The sequence below is a fragment of the Aotus nancymaae genome, unplaced genomic scaffold, assembly GCF_030222135.1.
Source record: "Aotus nancymaae isolate 86718 unplaced genomic scaffold, 86718_ANA_hifiasm-v0.15.2.pri h1tg000004l, whole genome shotgun sequence".
In the NCBI taxonomy this organism is placed as follows: Eukaryota; Metazoa; Chordata; class Mammalia; order Primates; family Aotidae; genus Aotus; species Aotus nancymaae.
This window is the reverse complement of record NW_026988415.1, coordinates 68228951-68234950: the sequence shown is the minus strand read 5'-3', so window position 1 is coordinate 68234950 and position 6000 is coordinate 68228951.

The following is a 6000-nucleotide window of genomic DNA, read 5'->3' as shown; positions in this document are numbered from 1 at the left end:
TGTTTATAGACTTGCGTATGTTGAACCAGTCTTGCATCCCCAGGATGAAGCCTACTTTATCATGTTGGATAAGCTTTTTGATGTGCTGTTGCAATCGGTTTGCCAGTATTTTATTGAAGATTTTTGCATCCATGTTCATCATGGATATTGGTCTGAAGCTTTCTTTTCTTGTTGAGCCTCTGCCGGGTTTTGGTATCAGGATGATTTTGGTCTCATAAAATGATCTGGGAAGGATTCCCTCTTTTTGGATTGTTTGGAGTAGTTTCAGAAGTAATGGTACCAACTCCTTTTGTGTGTCTGGTAGAATGCGGCTGTGAATCTGTCTGGACCTGGGCTTTTCTTGGGTAGTAGGCTCTTAATTGCTGCCTCAACTTCTGACCTTGTTATTGGTCTATTCAGGGTTTCGACTTCTTCCTGGTTTAGGCTTGGGAGGATGCAAGTGTCCAGGAATTTATGCATTTCTTCCAGGTTTACTATTTAGTGTGCATAGAGAGGTTTATAATAATCTCTGATGATGGTTTGTATTTCTGTGGAATCTGTGGTGATATCCCTTTTATCGTTTTTTATTGCATCTATTTGATTATTCTCTCTTTTCTTTTTTATTAATCTGGCTAGTGGTCTGTATATTTTGTTGATCTTTTCAAAAAACCAGCTCCTGGATTTATTGATTTTTTGAAGCACTTTTTGTGTCTCTATCTCCTTCAGTTCTGTCCTGATCTTAGTTATTTCTTGTCTTCTGCCAGCTTTTGAATTTGATCTTGCTCCTCTAGCTCTTTTAATTGTAGTGATAGGGTGTTGATTTTAGATCTTTCCTTACTTCTCATGTGGGCATTTAGTGCTATAAATTTCCTTCTAGACACTCCTTTAAATGTGTCCCAGAGATTCTGGTATGTCATGTTTTCATTCTCATTGGTTTCAAAGAACATTTTTATTTCTGCCTTCATTTCATTATTTATCCAGTAGTCATTCAGGAGCAGGATGTTTAGTTTCCATGTAGTTGTGCAGTTTTGAGTGAGTTTCTTAATCTTGAGTTGTAATTTGATTGCACTGTGGTCTGAGAGACTGGTTGTTATGATTTCTGTTCTTTTTCATTTGCTGAAGAGTGATTTACTTCCAATTATGTGGCCAATTTTAGAGTAGGTGCAATGTGGTGCTGAGAAAAATGTATATTTTGTGAATTTGGAGTAGAGAGTTCTGTTGATGTCTATTAGGTCTGATTGGTCCAGATCTGAGTTCAAGTCCTAGATATACTTGTTAATTTTCCTGTTGGTCTAATATTGACAGTGGAGTGTTAAAGTCTCCCACTATTATTGTGTGGGAGTCTAAGTCTCTTTGTAGGTTGTTAAGAACTTGCTTTATGTATCAGGGTGCTCCTGTATTGGGTGCATATGTATTTAGGATCATTAGCTCTTCTTGTTGCATTGATCCTTTTACCATTATGTAATGTCCTTCTTTGTCTCTTTTGGTCTTTGTTGGTTTAAAGTCTGTTTTATCAGAGACTAGGTTTGCAACCTGTGCCTTTTTTTGCTCTCAATTTGCTTGGGTAATCTCCCTCCATCCCCTTTATTTTGAGTCTATATTTGTCCTTGCACTGGAGATGGGTCTCCTGAATACAGCATACTGATGGGTCTTGACATTTTATCCAATTTGCCAGTCTGTGTCTTTTGATCGGGGCATTTAGCCTGTTTACATTTAACATTAATATTGTTATGTGTGAATTTGATCCTGCCATTTTGATGCTAGCTGGTTGTTTTGCCTGTTAGTTGATGCAGTTTCTTCACTGTGTCAATGTCATTTACCATTTGGTGCATTTTTGCAGTGGCTGGTACTGGTTGTTCCTTTCCATGTTTAGTGCTTCCTTCAGGAGCTCTTGTAAGGCAGGCCTGGTGGTGACAAAATCTCTCAGCAACTGCTTGTCTGTAAAGGATTTTATTTCTCCTTCACTTATGAAGCTAAGTTTGGCTGGATATGAAATTCTGTGTTGAAAGTTATTTTCTTTAAGGATGTTGAATATTGGCCCCCACTCTCTTCTGGCTTCTAGTGTTTCTGTCAAGAGATCTGCTGTGAGTCTGATGGGCTTCCTTTTGTGGGTAACCTGACCTCTCTCCATGGTTGCCTTTAGCATTTTTCCCTTCATTTCAACTCTGATGAGCCTGAAGGTTATGTGCCTTGGGGTTGCTTTTTTGAGGAATATCTTCGTGGTGTTCTCTGTATTTCCTGTATTTGAATGTTGGCCTGCTTCACTAGGTTGGGGAAGTTCTCCTGGATAATATCCTGAAGAGTGCTTTCCAGCTTGGATTAATTCTCCCCATCACATTCAGGTACACTGATCAAACATACATTAGGTCTTTTCACAAAATCCCATATTTCTTGGAGGGTTTGTTCATTTCTTTTCACTCTTTTTTCTCTAATCTTGCCTTCTTGTTTTATTTCATTGAGTTGATCTTCAATATCTGATATCCTTTCTTTTACTTGATCGATTCAGCTATTGAAACTTGTGTATGCTTTGTGAAGTTCTCTTGCCATGTTTTTCAGTTCTGTCAAGTCGTTTATGTTCTTCTTTAACCTGGTTATTCCAGTTAGCATTTTGTCTAACCTTTTTTCAAGGTTCTTAGTTTCTTTGCATTGGGTTAGAACATGTTCATTTAGCTCAGAGAAGGTTGTTATTATCCACCTTCTGAAGACTCCTTTTGTCAATTTGTCAAACTCATTCTCCATCCAGTTTTGTTCACTTGTTGGTGAGGAGTTGTGATTCCTTGGGAGAGGAGAGGTATTCTGGTTTTTGGTGATTTCATCCTTTTTGTGCTGGTTTCTTCCCATCTTCATGGATTTATCTACCTTTGGTCTTTGAAGTTGGTGACTTTCAGATGGGTCTCTGAGTGGATGTCCTTTCTGTTGTTGTTGAAGCTAGTTCTTTCTGGTTTTTTAGTTTTCCTTCCAACAATCAGGCCCCTCTGCTGCAGGACTGCTGGAGATCCACTCTAGACCCTGCTTGCCTGGGAATCATCCATGGGGGCTGCAGAACAGCAAGGATTGCTGCCTGTTTGTTCCTCTGGTAGCTTCATCCCAGAAGGGTACCCACCAGATGTCAGCTAGAGCTCTACTGTATGAGGTGTCTCTTTGGATATATGGGGGTCAGGCAGCCACTTGAGGAGGCAGTCTGTCCCTTTTCAGAACTAAAGTGCTCTGCTGGGAGGTTTGTTGCTCCCTTCAGAGCTGCTGGGCAGGGACATTTAAGTCTGCTGCTGTGGAACTCACAACTGCCCGTTTTCCCAGGTGCTCCATCCAGGGAAGGTGGGGCTTTATTTATAAGTCCCTGACATGCTGCTGCCTTTTTTCAGAGATGCCCTGCCCAGCAAGGAGGGAGTCTAGTCACAATCTGCCTGCAGAGGCATTGTTGAGTTGCCGTGGGCTCCACCCAGTGGCTGTGTAAACTTCCTTGCGATTTTGTTTACACAGATTAGGTTAGAACTGACTTGGTAACAGTGGACTGCCTTGGTATTGGTGGACTGCCTTGGTAATTGTAGACGCCCTTCCTCCTACCAAGCTCAAACTGCAGGTCAAGCTCAAACTGCTGTGCTGGCTGTGAAACTCTCAAGCCATTGGGTTTCCATTTGCTCATCTTTGTGGGGGTGGAACCCACTGAGCCAGATCACTTGGCTCCCTGCTTTCAGCCCCCTTTTATTCAGGGGAATGGGTGGCTCTGTCTCACAGGCATTCCAGGTGCCAGTTAAAATGGCTGCCCAGATTTATGCTGGAAACCCCCAGTGCCAGCTGAAACAGCTGCCCAGATTTGTGCTGGAAGCCCATGGTGCTTGTTGGCCCTGCAGGAATCTCCTCATCTGTGGGCTCTAAAGACCATGGGAGAAGTGTGATATCTGAACCAGAGTGCTTGAGTGGTCAGAACAGTCCCCAATGGCCTCTGTTGGGTGGGAGGGGTGTCTTTCAGCCTGTCGCACTTTTCAGGTGAGGAAGCACCCCACCCTGCCTCGGTTTGCCCTCCTTGGGCTACACGCATTGTCCAACCAGTCCCATTGAGATGAACCTGATATCTCAGTTGGAAATGTGGAGATCACTCACCTTCTGCATTGCTCTCACCGGGAACTGTGCTCTCGAGCTGTTCCTATTCAGCCATCTTGGCAGAAGTCCCTCATAAAGGCTATTTAATCTTACCAAATGCTTTTTCAGCATCGATTGAAATGACCATATAGATTTTGTCTTTCATTCTGTTGATATAATGAATCACATTGACTAATTTCCATATGTTGGTCCATCCTTGAATTGCTGTGATAAATTCCAGTTAGTCATTATGAATAATAATTTTTTAATGTGTTGTTGAATTTGGTTTGCAAGTATCTTGTTGAGGATTTTTGCATCATTGTTTATTACATATATTGGCTTGTATTTTTTTTTTAATGTTTCTTTGTCTGGTTTGGATATCAGGGTAATAATGGCCTCATAGAATGAGTCTCAAAGCATTCTTTTCAACTTTTTGAAACACTTTGAGTAGGACTGGTATTAGTTCTTTAAATGTTAAGTAGAATTCAGCACTGAATACGTCAAGTCCTGTGCTTTTCGTTGCTTGGAGACTCTTTATTATGGCTTTGACCTTGTTACTTGTTATTGACCTGCTCAGATTTTAGATTTCTTCATCACTTAATCTTGGTAGGTTGTATGTTTCTAGGAATTTGTCCATATCTCTTAGATCTTCCAATTTATTGGCATATAGTTGATCATAGTAGTCTCTAATGATTCTTTAAATTTCTGCAATATGGGTTGTAATGGCTTCTTTTCATCTCTGTGTTCCTTTGGGTCCTCTCTATCATTTTGTTAGTTTGTGTAGCTAAAGATTTGTCAATTTTGTTTGTTTTCTCAACATAAATATCAACTTTTGGTTTCATTGATCTTTTGTATTGTTTTCTTAGTTTCAACTTCATTTATTTCTGCTCTGATCATTATTTTTTATTCTACTAATTCTGGATTGGATTTGCTCCTGCTTTCCTGATTCTTGAAGCTACATCTTTGGGTTATTTAAATTTTGTGTACTTTTTTGATGTAGGCACTTTACAGTTATAAACTGCATTCTTTGTACTGCTCTTAAGGTATCTTATAGAATAGGTTTTGGTATGCTGTGTATCTATTTTCATATGTTTTTTCAGATTTCTTCCTAATTTCTTTAATGACCCACTGCTCATAAAGAAGCATATTGTTTAATGCCCATGTGTTTGTATAGTTTCCACATTTTTTCATTACTGATTTCTAGTTTTATTCCATTGTGATCAGAGAATATAGATGATATTATTCTTTTCACATTTTAAGACTTTTTTTTGGGAGGGGCTAACAAATGTTCTACCCTTGACAATAATTCATATGCTGAGGAAATAAAGGTATAATCTGCATCCACTGGATGAAATGTTCTGTAAATATCTATTTGGTTCATTCATTCTACAGTGCAGATTAAATTCAGTTTTTCCTTGTTGATTTTCTGTGTGGATAATCTATCCAATGCTGAAAGTGAGGTGTTGAAATCTCCAGCTATTATTGCACTGTGATCTACCACTCTTTAGCTCTAATAATATTTTCTTTATCTATCTGGGTGCTCCGGTGTTTGTTACATACATATTTACAATTGTTATATCCTCTTGCTAAATTGACCCCTTTATCATTATATAATGATCTTTATTGTTTATTTTATAGGTTTTGTCTTGTGATCTATTTTATAGGTTTTGTCTTGTGATCTATTTTTTTTCTGATATAAGTATAGTTACTCCTGTTCTTGTTTTGGGTTTTCGTTTGCATGGAATATCCTTATTTATCCCTTTATTTTCAGTCTATATTTGCCTTTATAGGTGAAGTGTGCTCTTTGTAGGCAATGAGCATTGGGTCTTATTGGTATAACCATTCAGTCAACTCTATGTCTTTTGATTGGATAGTTTCATCCATTTACATTCGATGTTATTTGCTTTGTGGTCTTCTCTTTCTTCTTTCCTGTCTTAATCT